This window comes from Alexandromys fortis, unplaced genomic scaffold (assembly GCF_014885135.2).
Source record: "Alexandromys fortis isolate MF-2015 unplaced genomic scaffold, M_Fortis_MF-2015_v1.1 scaffold_1, whole genome shotgun sequence".
NCBI lineage: Eukaryota > Metazoa > Chordata > Mammalia > Rodentia > Cricetidae > Alexandromys > Alexandromys fortis.
In genome coordinates this window covers 3,156,963-3,169,555 of record NW_026067927.1, presented here as the reverse complement: position 1 = coordinate 3,169,555, position 12,593 = coordinate 3,156,963, and positions in this window count along the sequence as shown.

Sequence of the window (12,593 nt, the reverse complement as noted above, 5' to 3'; positions counted from 1 at the left end):
CTTGCTTAGTATGCCAAGATCTTAGATTTGATCCCCAGCACCAGTAAGGAAAAGACAAACAAACCTAGCCAGGTATATGTATCAGAGGTCTGAGGCAGGAGGATTGCAATTTGAAGGCCAGCCTGGTCTATAAAATGCAATCCTATCTCCGAAAGCAAAGCAAGCAAACACTAACTCTCTAAGCCTTAATTCCCTAGGTATCATTAACCTCTATTCTAATTTCTGTCTCCATGAGTTTCATTATAACAGGTATCATAAGTAAGAGGAAGTGTACCATAATTATGCTTTTTGTTCCTGGCTTATTTCATTTAGCACAGTGCCCTCGAGATTCATATAGATTGTAGCATTCTTTTTTGTGGCCGAGAAATATTCCACCGTGTGCTTCCACCACCTCTTTCTCCATCTGCTGAAGGTCTTGGCTTGTCGCACTGTGTGGCCATTGTGACCAATGCTGTTCTGAACACTGCTGCGTGCATCTGTGCCTCTGAGTTTGAGTCTTTGGGGTATCTATTTATTCATCTAGCTATCTAGGAGTAGAGAACTGTTGGACGACGTGGAGTTGGAACAGGGTTCTACTGTTCTCTTCAACAGCTAGATAATTTTACAGTCCTCTAGGCCGCACAAGGGTTCCAGTCTCCCTGCACGTTCCTCTGTTCTGCCTTTGTACCTTTCCATTTAACATACCGAAGAATCAACCATTCAAAGAGTAAGCAGGATATTTTCAGGAGGTCCCATGTCAGAGGGGTGGGTGTGGATGAGTGACAGGAAAAAGATAATGCCCAACACAAAGCAGCCAGATACCCACAAGCACCCCGAGTCTTAGTCTCATTCTGTCACAGCATTCTCTGGGACTGGGTTTCCCCAGGTGTCCAAGGGATGGTTGGATCGGGCGTTCCTCAGCTCCCTCCTGTTTTATCCCTTAGGGAATACACCATCCAGCTGTGGAGAAGATCTATGAATACAGCTCCATCTGGGGTCCCCTCGTGAGGCCCCTGAGGTAGACTTCTTCCTTCTTTGCCTAGGCCTGGTCGGCCAGGACTACCCCTAACAAGACACCACTCATTGAGAACCTTCAACAACACAGACTTGTGAGATTCACAAGATCAAAATGAAGTGTGGGTGGGGTCGCTTCCACCCAAGGGCTTGGAGAAAGAACCTATGCCAAGTCCCCCAGTGGCTCATTGGTCGTCTTGAGTTTCCTGTGGTTTATATCTCCATCACTAGGATCTGCCTTCATTTCCACATGCCATTCTCCCCGTGTGTCTGTGCTTACACCCATGCTTCTCCCTCCTCTGAGGACACCAGTCATACCAGATTACGGATCTGTTCATGCCACCTTCTTTTCCACTGATCTCCGCAGAGGCTTTGTCTCCAAGCAAACCATGCTCTGAGGGAGGGGTTTGGGCTAAGGACCTGAGCACACATTTTTTTGCGATATAGAGGAGACCACTCAGTTCATAGTAAGGGGTCACAACTTCTACTGTGGCTTCCTTCACCCTTATTGATCTCCCAAGTCTCAATTTGGCTGCTCCACGATCCCAGGTGATTGTGCCCAGCAGGGACTCATCAATTTTCAGAAGCCCTGCCAGTTGGCTTTCATTTATCTTTCAAAAAAAGAGCACTGGGCTGGGGGTATAGCTCGGTAATGGAGTATATTATATACATAGTGTGCCTCAGGACTAGGCCAGCCTCAGTGCCAAAACACAGAAAAGCATCCAGCGTTGTTCCTTGGTGTTCTGCTGGAAGGTTCCACGATTCCTGCACACCCTTTTCACCTCATTGCACAGCTGCTCTCTCCTCTGGGTCACACCTGGAAAATTCAAGGCAGGAATAAGGACTTGGCATGGTGGAGAGAGAGTCACAATATGTCCAGTCTGCTTAGACCTCTGTTCCTGTCAGTACCAAGCCCTGAAGAAAGATGGGGCTGGACTGACCCAAGGCTCTCCCTGCAGCCCTAATGCATGGAGAAGGAACACAGTCTCTTCTCTAAATTAAGGAGCATGCTTGGCAGGGCCAGTGATGGACTGGATTCTTGGGGGAGCTGTGGCTTCAGATTCTGAGACCCCAACTATTCCTGCCCTAAGAAGCTGTGGCTATCAACTCCAAGGCTGCTGCATGGTTGCTCAGTCTGTGACACACTTGAGAAGCCACGTGTTCCCCTCGGGCAACGTTGCTTGGTTAGCCTCCTGCTAACTTCTTCTTCTTGTATGACAACTTTCCGATTACTCTGTCCCACACATCCCTAAGCAAAGCTGTACTTCTTAATAAACTTGATTCTGCCAGAATTCCTGAGCCCATCTTTTCTATCTTCTTTACCTCTGATACCCTGCATCTTCCTTTCTCTTCAGGACCCTGCCACTGAAGAACAACCCACTGATCCAGGTCAGTGGGGGGCTAAAGAGATAACTTAGTGGGAAAAAGCACTTGTTTTTGGAGGGGACCTAGGTGTCTGACAACTGTAACCCCAGTAGAGGACCTGACACCCTCTTCTGGCCTCTGCAGTCACCAGGCATCCATATTGTACACAGACACACATTCAGACAAAACGCCGACACATATAAAATGAAATTTTCAAATGAAGAGGGGGAAAGGGGAGGAGAAGAGAAGGAGAAGAAAGAATATTGTGTCATCAAGGTGGCTCAATAGGTCGAGGCATGAGTTGTCAGACAAGTCTGATAATTTAAGTTCAATCCCAGAGACTTGTATGGTAGCAGGAGAGAGTGGGCTCCTTCCTGCAAGCTGTGGTCCTCTAACAGCCACATGAGTGCCATGGCGCATGTACACACAGATGCACACACAAAATATATAAGAATGTAACTTTAAAGTTTTAAAATTGGAGTTATAGTAACATCGGCAAAGTTTTAAAATTGGAATTATGGTAACTGGCTTAATAAAGAAACGAGATGCAGCTCCCTGGAGCCCTTGAAGGGGCCACTTACTGGTGTTCGGGACGAGGGTACTCAAGGTGATGCATCTTCCAATACTGGAAGAGTTGACACGGAGCAGTGATGCAGCCAACCTGTCCATTTCTATGAAGAGATAGGTACGTGGTCATTGCAAGCAGGGGTTTTAAGAATAGGTTTGGTTCAAAGGGTTCCCACAGGGGCTGGGTTTCAGTTCGGTGCCCTGGGCAGGTGATCCTCTGGTCCCTTCTACTTGGTGACAGTGCGCGTTTAGAAACAGAACTTGGGATTTCTTTTATCCTTCTGTGTCCCTTGAAGATATGACATTCAGATCTACATGAACCCAGATCAACGCAAAAGAACTTGGGACTTCCTCAACAGGTGTCCACAGATTGGCTTCCCCCACCAAATGGGTAGTTACTAAAACTGAGTCAGCTCTTAGCGTCTGATGCTGGTCACACCCAGGGATGGCCCCAGGGGCTCCACAAGGAGCACACTCCTTGGAAAGTGGAGCAAATCTGAGCAGTTTACTTTGATCTGAACCTGCTGGGAGGGTGGGCCAGGAGCCGGTTCCTCTACCTCATGATGCTGGGCTCACAGTATCCCACCTTGCCCTTCTCCAACTTCAAAATCACTCGACGCCCTTTAGCTTCCGGCAAAGCAGATTCGCCACTGTCAGCGCGCATATAGCCGCGCCTTCTTGTCAGTACCGCTTACTACTGTGAGCCTGGCAGCTTTTCACTGACTAAACAAAAAGATTAAGGGGCCTAGGTCTACAGATCTTGAAAATAAGATCACCACTTATGTAAACTAAATGTGCATTCAAAATCGGAAATTTATGCCAAAGCCAGGGAAGCTCAGAAGGAATAAGAACAATGGCAACAAAAAATTGACTCGATGTGGAGCCAGTGACGGCTCAGCGATTAGAGCCCCGTTTGGCCAGCGTTCTGATCATGTCCTCAAAGTTCCTTCTGGCAGCGGGCTGTAGCTAAGGGGAGGATGCCTGCCCAGCCCGTTTACAGCCTTTTGACCTCCAGCACGACAAGAACAGCGAAGAAAAGCTCCGACGACTTCGTGCCCCTCTACACCTGCTCTCCCTTTCGTTACTACGCCCGCGCCTTCTAGCTGCAGCTTCCTGCGGACATCTTCCCCGCCTCCCTGGTGTTACCACGCTCCACACGGTCTCTTTGTTGGTCCTCGGAAAGTAGCTCTGGAATTGCTCAAACACTGAGCTCTACCAGATTTCCTAGTGAGAAACTGGCCTAATGCAGTCTTGTGCCCAGAACCACATCGGGTAATCAAGTTTCCTTGGTCTCCTTCCACCTGGGACAATTTCTCAGTCTTTCCTTTTTCTTTCTTTCTTTCTTTCTTTCTTTCTTTCTTTCTTTCTTTCTTTCTTTCTTTCTTTCTTCCTTCCTTCCTTCCTTCCTTCCTTTCTTTCTTTTTTTTTTTTTGTGACTTTGGAGGTTTTGATGAGTACAGGTCAGGCGTTTGAAGTGAAGTCTACTTGCTGGGTTTAAGTGAGAAGATATTTTGGGGGGAGGGGATCTGGTAAAACAACAACAGCAGCAGCAGCAGAAACGTGAAGTGCATTTCCCACCATGCGGCATCTGCTCTCCCATGGCCTCCCTTCACCGATAAGTCTCTCACTGACTCATCCTCCCTGTCCAGGCAGGTTCTGTGGGAGTTGTGCTAGCGATTATGCCATTGGGCACGACGTTGGCATGTCTTACCCCTGGGGATGTTAACCTTGATCACTTTGTTGAAATGGTGTCTGTCAGTTTTCTCCCTTCGAAAGTCTCTGTTATCCGTTGTGCTATCCCTTGGAATCAAGCCACGAAATGCAGCTGCGCAATAAAAAGTGGGAAAGTCAAGCTCTGCCTTCTAGGGCACAGAGGGACTTCATTTGGAATTATTTATACTATTTGTATATTTATTTGATATATTTGGGGGGGGTGGGGCCACTTGCTTCTGCCTCCTGAGTTCTGGGATTAAGGCAATTTAAAGATGATTAAAGTCAAGTCAGGAGGTTGATGCAGAAGCAGAAACCACATGGCAGTGGTGGCGCATGCCTTTAATCCCAGCACTCAGGAGGCAGAGGCAGGTGGATCTCTGTGAGTTTGAGACCAACCTGGTCTACAAGAGCTAGTTCCAGGACAGGCTCCAAAGCTACAGAGAAATCCTGTCTCGAAAAAAAACAAAAAAGAAGAAGCAGCAGAAGAAGAAGAGGAAGAGGAAGAGGAGAAGGAGAAGGAGAAGGAGAAGAGGAGGAGGAGGAGGAGGGGAAGCAGAAACCAAAGAGGGAGAAAGGCCAGCGCATAGGTTAACAATGTGTCTAGTTGATTATAAGAACTAGCCAGCATGTGGGTTAACATTCAGTTATAAATGATACCAAGAGAGACTACAGCCTTGCCCAGTTTAATCCCATGGTAATATCTGGAAAAAATAGTTGATTATTACTTTTCTTTTTTAAAAATTTAGATAGGATCTCACTAGTTGGTCTGTGATCAGATTGCCCTCCAACTTACAACAATTGGCTTTCTGCCCTGGGATCATGGGTGTGTCCTGCCACACTCTCCTAGAAAGCTTTTCTTATAGTTTTTTTTTTTTTCCTCAGTTGCATTCAGCTCAAAATGATCCTCATGCCGAAGTGGCATGTTTGGAATAAACTGCTGCTTGCCCACAGGAAGAGCATTCACAGCAGTATGGGCAGGCTAAGATGAACTCAGAATTGAAGAGGCATCTGGGAGTTGCACAGAGAGGAGCTGTCACACTGTCCCTGGACCCCCAAGGACTTAGAGAAGGAGGTGGTGTCATGGATCCCAGTGAATGCTACAGCTGGGACTGAGAGACGGCCTCCTGGGAGCTAAGGCTGGAGATGGAGGAGCACAGATAGGTCTGCCTAAGCAGCATTGACGCAGGGACCAAAGCTCTGACCTTTCTGCCCTCCCATGCTCTGATCTGGTAAGATCGGGGGACCTCAGGGACCACATCTGTCATGTTAGCTTCCCAGGGCACAGGCTGGGACAGAGGAAGGAGGGAATGGATCTGGAGAGGCAAATGGGGACGGTGCAACCAGAAACACAACTTCAAAAGTAGCGAAGGAAATTAAAAACAGTTCCTTCCCTGTGCTGCTGGGTGTGCTGGGGAAACAATTTCTTCCCTGTGCCGCTGGGTGTGCTGGAGAAATAGTTCCTTCCCTGTACTGCTGGGAAACAGTTCCTTCCCTGTGCTGCTGGCTGTTCTGGGGTTTGCAGCACCGGTTCCATTTTAATGTGTTTCTCACTTTGCCTAGCATCTGAAAATTATTTAGAGTTAAGCTATGAGTGCCTTAACATTGTGGACCCTAGCCTCACTAGATCAAGAGCCCTTGGAAGAGACTCACACTATACTTGAGAGAATGTGGCACTCTGGATATTGGGATGTGTTAACTTTCTAGGATATGTCCGAGACTCTCCTATGAGAAAAGACCACCAGGAGTGTGGACAAAGGCATTGACATTTACCACAAGGTCCCTACTTGTCTGGCCCTACTAGACCTTCCTGGTTCTGATGGGTTTCTGAGGGGGGGTGCACACCTAATGCCAGCATTGGTGGTATTTCCTTACCTGCTCTGTAGTGTGTCTGGGACCAGTGAACTAGGAAGGATCTGGAGTTGGCATTAGTTTCTTCATCTGGAAGATAGAGGTGATAAAGGTTTGGAGGTTAAGAGAGATAATGCAAGTAAGAACTTCAGCATTCAGGCACGTGGCTACTATTCTTATAGGCGCCCCCCATCCACTGGTCACAGGTGACTGTTTTTCCTATGTGACAAGCTGGTGATACTGAAACATACGCATTTCATGTCCTTTCTGACACCCATGTGTGAAATGAGCTGAGAGGAGAAGAGACTGACACCTTGTGGCTCACAGCAAACACATCATAGAGCTACCAAGACTTCTAGAAAGGGAGAGTGGGGGATGGGGAACCAGTGAGAGTTCCTCTGAAGGGGACGTGGGACAGCACAGAGACCTTGGCCCTGAAAACCTGCTCTGCTCCAGTGGTCTCCAGGCCTCTCTGCTTTCATGGATTGTGAACTGTCCACTCATCTTTTTTTTAATATTTATTTATTTATTATGTATACAATATTCTGTCTGTATGTCTGAAGGCCAGAAGAGGGCACCAGACCTCTTTACAGATGGTTGTGAGCCACCATGTGGTTGCTGGGAATTGAACTCCGGACCTTTGGAAGAGCAGGCAATGCTCTTAACCACTGAGCCAACTCTCCAGCCCCCTGTCCACTCATCTTAAAGAGTATGGGGATGCTCCTAAAGGTCTGCTCCTTTACAGACAGGCTATGTGGCGACGGGAATGGGAAGAGGACTGGACTATGCCCAGATAATAGCCTCTGTCTTCACAGTATGTTATTTTAAGGGGAGACCAAGGCAAGAAGATTGCCGAGAGTGCAAACTCAGCTGGGCTACATAGTCAGACCCTATCTCAAATACCAAAGCAAAACACAAATGCCTGTCCAGCTGGCCCTCCTTGGAATGCACTCCGTGAATTTCAGCATCTTTCTCCAGCCCCATCAGGCCTTGTGAAGCCAGCTTTGTTGCTGTTGGAAGCCTCCTGTCTTGTAGAACCTCTCTCACTCTGTCTCCTCTTAGCCTAAATCCCAAGTCCGTTTTTTACCCCTGCACACCGTCTAGGGTAGATGCTGTGCAAACGCAAGGTGAGGACCAGGAGGGGGAGCTGCCCGCACCCCTGTTCCCTTTCCCGTTAGTCAAGATCTTATACTCTGGTTCTGGTCTAGCCTAGTAGAACTGGACTACTTTTCAAACCCAGGGCTGAAAAGGAAGTGGTATAATCCCATCTGCAAAAAAGAAGAAAAGAAAAAAAAGATGTGGATTTATTACCATGGCGACAGATAGCCCAGTCTCCTAGCTGTAATATTAGTGACTATTTGTGGAGCCCCTTTAAGCACCACACATTAGCTTAAGCATCATTTTGGCTTGCTTTCTTTTGCTGTGATAAAGACCATGACCAAAAACAGCTCGGGGAAGAGGTTTATTTAGTTTTACATGTTCTGGGTCATAGTCATCGAGGGAAACCAGAACTCAAGGCAGTAACCTGGAGGCAGGCACCGAAGCAGAGGCCACGGAAGAAGGCTGTTTACTGGCCAGCCCCCATGGTTTGCTCAGCCTACTTTTATATACCATTCAGGACCACCCACCCACGTCCTGATTATAGGGCGTCATTGAGGGAAGTCAGGGCAGAAACTCAAGCAGGAGCAGCGACAGGAACCATAGAGGAGTGATGCCTACTGGCTTGCTCTCCATGGTTTGATCATCCTGTTTTTTTATACAACCCAGGACCACCTGCCCAGGGGTGGGCACCACCCACTGGGGGCTGGGCCCCCACATATTAATCGTTACCCTAATAGGCTTGCCTACAGGCCAATTTGATGGAGGTGATTAATTTCTCAATTGAGGTTCCTCTTCCCGGATGATTCTAGCTTGTTTCAAATGAACAAAAACAAACAAAAAGCTAAGCAGGACCAGATCTATTAGTTCATCTGAGTCTCATGACACTCCTTACACAGGCACTGTTACCTATCCTCTTTTCCAGATGAGGATACTGGCACTCAAAGAAGTTCACAGCTGCAGCCTGTATGTGCGGACCCCTTAGGAGCCCCCAGGCTCTGGAGCCTGCCTGCCTGGGTTTGCCATAATCGTTCTGCACTTTACCAGTCACATGACTTTGGGCTTAAGTTACGAACCCTCTAAGACTCAGTTTCCTCCCTTTAAAATGGGGATGATGAAGTCCTTCCTTTCAAGAGAGGCCATGAGAACCAGTGACTTAAATAGTGTGTGCCTGTATGTGACAAACAGAGAAGGGTTAGTAAGAATGATTACTGGAGTCAGCCTTCGTGGGCCAGGCCTTTAGTCCCAGCACTTGAGAGGCAGAGGTTGCAGTGAGTTCCTGGACAGCTAGACCTACACAGTGAGACCCTTTCTCAAAACAAACAAACAAACAAACAAACAAACAAACAAATGAGTCAATCAAACAAACAAAAAGCACATATATTGTTAGTCCATGTCTCCACTAGAGACTGAGGGGAGAGGACTGTGAGACGTGTCTGCAGCTGTTGAGGTCCACAGGCTGATCCCTATCTAGTGCTGCCCACCCCCAGCCCACTGTCACCCTGTTTCTTCTGAAAGTCCACAGGGCTCACTGACCTGAAAAGACAAGTGTCTCCTTGGAAGAGCCACTGCTTTTTTTTTTTTTATTTTATTTTTTGTTTTTTTTTTTTTTTTTCAAGACAGGGTTTTTCTCTGTAGTTTTGGAACCTGTCCTGGAACTAGCTCTTGTAGACCAGGCTGGCCTCGAACTCACAGAGATCCGCCTGCCTCTGCCTCCCAAGTGCTGGGATAAAGGTGTGAGCCAGCACCGCCTGGCTTGAGCCACTGATCTTGAAGGAGTCAGAAGAGGCAGCGAGGACTAAGGACTGTGGGCAGGAGAGGTTCAGCTTTCTCTTTGGAGGGAAGCTTCTACGCTTTCTACCTGGCTTGGTGCTTGGCAGGGAGAGTGGCATTCTGCCTGTCTTCCTGGCAGCATGGCTGATCCCGATGGAGACTGTTCCAGAAACTCATATACCCTCGGCATGGTAAAGGGCATGACTACTGGAGATCCAGTGTAGCCCCAAAGGAAGTGTGTGTGTGTGTGTGTGTGTGTGTGTGTGTGTGGTTGGCAGCAACTGAGGCTAATGGAACTTTCTGGTGATATTCTACTTGAGCCCCAGAGACTAATTCTGAATGAGAGGAAAGACATTCCAGGTAGAGGCGTGAAATGGGCAGAGAAGCCTGAAACAGCATCCGAGAAGGGATGGAGTCTGAGGCAAGAGACAGAAGTTGAGGCTATAGAGATTAGTGGTCCAGAGTTGAGGGTCTTCCTGTGATAGGTTAGAGAGCTCAGACTGTGGTTGGCAATTGGGAACCAATGAAGATGTATGGAGAGACAAGGTGACAATGGGAAGATGTTTGTCATCTGTGAGACAGTCTAACAGTACCTACTTCATAGGGTTACGGTGGGGTTAAACCAAGTGATTTGTGTAAAGTACTTAGGAGGGCTTTTAGATGATGTTCAATAAAGTGTTAGTGGTGCACTTGCTGAGGATTTTAATGTCCTGTTAGGAAGAACAATTGTAAAGTCACAGGAAATCTGACTTGGCCAAGTGGATGGAGTCCAGGTCCAGTCTTGCATGGAGACCTAGTAGGCATGGGCTTGTCTGACCAATAAAGAGGAAGTCTGAAGCTTGGTGTAGCTACAAGTACATCGTGGCCTAGCTTTTGCTGACATCTCTCAGTCTTACACAGTGGGATATGACTCCAGTCATATCCCTAATGTTGCCCAGCCTGGCCCTTAATCTTTGCTGTCCCCCCTATTTTTAACGCCCTTCTGTTCTTATAGCCGCCACTTTTCTTTTATAAGCTCTTAATCTTGATGCCATTTGTTTTGAGAGGCTTTCCCCAAGTCCCAGCCCATCAGCCTTATGGTCAGATAAAATGACCTTATTTGTTTTCATGTTTAGTGTCTGTCATTCCCTAAACCTTATCAGATCTACGGTCCTTACGGGGACAGATTATGCCCCTCCTTGCTTGCCATTCTATCCCTGCCTGGAACAAGCAGACCTTGAATAAATGTTTGCCAGAAAAATGAAGGGTCTCAAATGATACCTTCTAGAAACTCATTCTTTTCAAGTTGTCCCTGGCAGGGGTGAACTATCAACCTCAACCAGAAATTAACGTAGTTCAGTGAGTTCAATGAACTGAGGACTTCATGGAAGTTCAGCCCTTGAGCTAAAGGGAAAGGATTGCATACGATGAAGTAGGTTCTGATGCAGAGGAACAGATTCAGGGTAGTTTGCATCAGTGGGCTGGCCAGGAAGATGCTCCTGGTCTTCGGAAGTCTGCAGGAGATCCATAGGGAGTGGGGATGGGGTGGAAAGGAGCTGATGGAACTCAGAAGCATCGGCTACTAGAGAGTCCTGGAGGGCCAAGGCTTGGGCCTTGCATTCCATCAAGCCAATCAAAATTAATCTTTTGACATTATCCCCCAAAGGAGATTGCAACTAGCCCTAGTCACACCAATGGACTTGAAAAATGCTCACTTGTACAACTCTACAAAATGCAGACACCAGGGAGAGTTTGGGCTCACTTTTAACTCTCTCTGCAGCGCCTTCCAGTGGTTCAGTTGCTCCTAGCAGGCTCCAGGAACCTGTCTTCCAGGCCGACCCCCTCCTGACTCTGTCCCCTGCGCCCCAGGCTCCGATGGTGGTGGCTGCTCATCTTATTTTTCATCAGTAAATGCCTGTTTCAGAAGGCAGCTAGCTGAGCCCTCCAGGCTCTAGTACTTTTAGCACCATTTTTTTAAGCATGTTTTTTTCTACTGGAACCTTCTCCCTGGAAGTGGTTCCTCCACTGACTTTAAGTCTTTGCCTGAATGCCATTTTCTCATGGAGGTCTCTTCCCTGTAGCCTTACTAAGAATTGTGTTCCCTTCACATGCCCTTCTCCCAACCTTCCTGGGGTGCCTACCCTCACGACTGTGCCTTTCTTGTTTTCTCTGACTACTGCATTAGTCCCAGGAGCAGAGAGATTAGTCTTTTCTTGCTCTTTATTGTCTGGAAGAGTTGTCAGGCACCCGGCAGGCTCTCAAAAGTATGTGTGCAACAAACGGCTGCAACTCTTCAGTCATGCACATTTGTATTTAAAAAGTATACCAGTAGCTCACAAGCAATCTTCCACCCCCAACCATTTGTGCCTTAAAACAAGGTTGTTTCCTCTCACGTTTGCAGCCAGAAGTCTGAAGTCAAGATATTAAGAGAATTGTCTCCTAGCTGGGTGGTGGTGGCGCACGCCTTTAATCCCAGATTAAAGGGAGGCAGAGGCAGGCTAATCTCTGTGAGTTCGAGACCAGCCTGGTCTACAGAGCTAGTTCCAGGACAGAGCTAGTTCCAGGACAGGCTCCAAAGCCACAGAGAAACCCTGTTTCAGAAAAAAAAAAAAAAAAAAAAAAAAAAAAAAAAAAAAAAAAATGTCTCCTGCGAAATTCTAGGGAAGAATTCCAAGGGCTTGGAGCCTTTATGCAGCTTCAGTTTCGAGTAGCATCTTCAATTGCTGCCTATGGCTCTTTCCGTCTTCTCTCCCTCTTAAAAGGACACATGTCATTAGAAATTAGGGGCCACTCTAATCCGGGATGACCTCATTTCAAGCTCTTAAAGTTACGTGTGTAAAAAGACTGTTTTCCAAATAAAGTTACCTTTTGCCACTTAGCCGTGAGGCGTGGGCCAGAGAAACAGCTCCACTCTGCCACCTGCAGTAGCCTGAGAACTTTTTTCAAGCAAAAATGGGGTTATTGATTTCGTTGCAGACAAGAGTCCAGCGCCAGAGTCTGAAGCAGCGCCGAAGTTTATTCAGATTTTGCTCAGCAAGATGGCCATACTCGGTTAGGACTTAGCTGAAGTATCTTTCTATAAAGGGAGTGTTGCCTCTCCGTAGCAAATGCTAATTGTGCTGGAATTCTTAGCTCTCAGCTAATTCCTAACAGGATTTGGGGGCGAAGTGATTTTCTCTTCCCATGTCCCTGAACTTTGCATCTTTCTCTCCTGCCGTACATGCACCGCCTAAACCTAAACTATTTAAACATGAGTT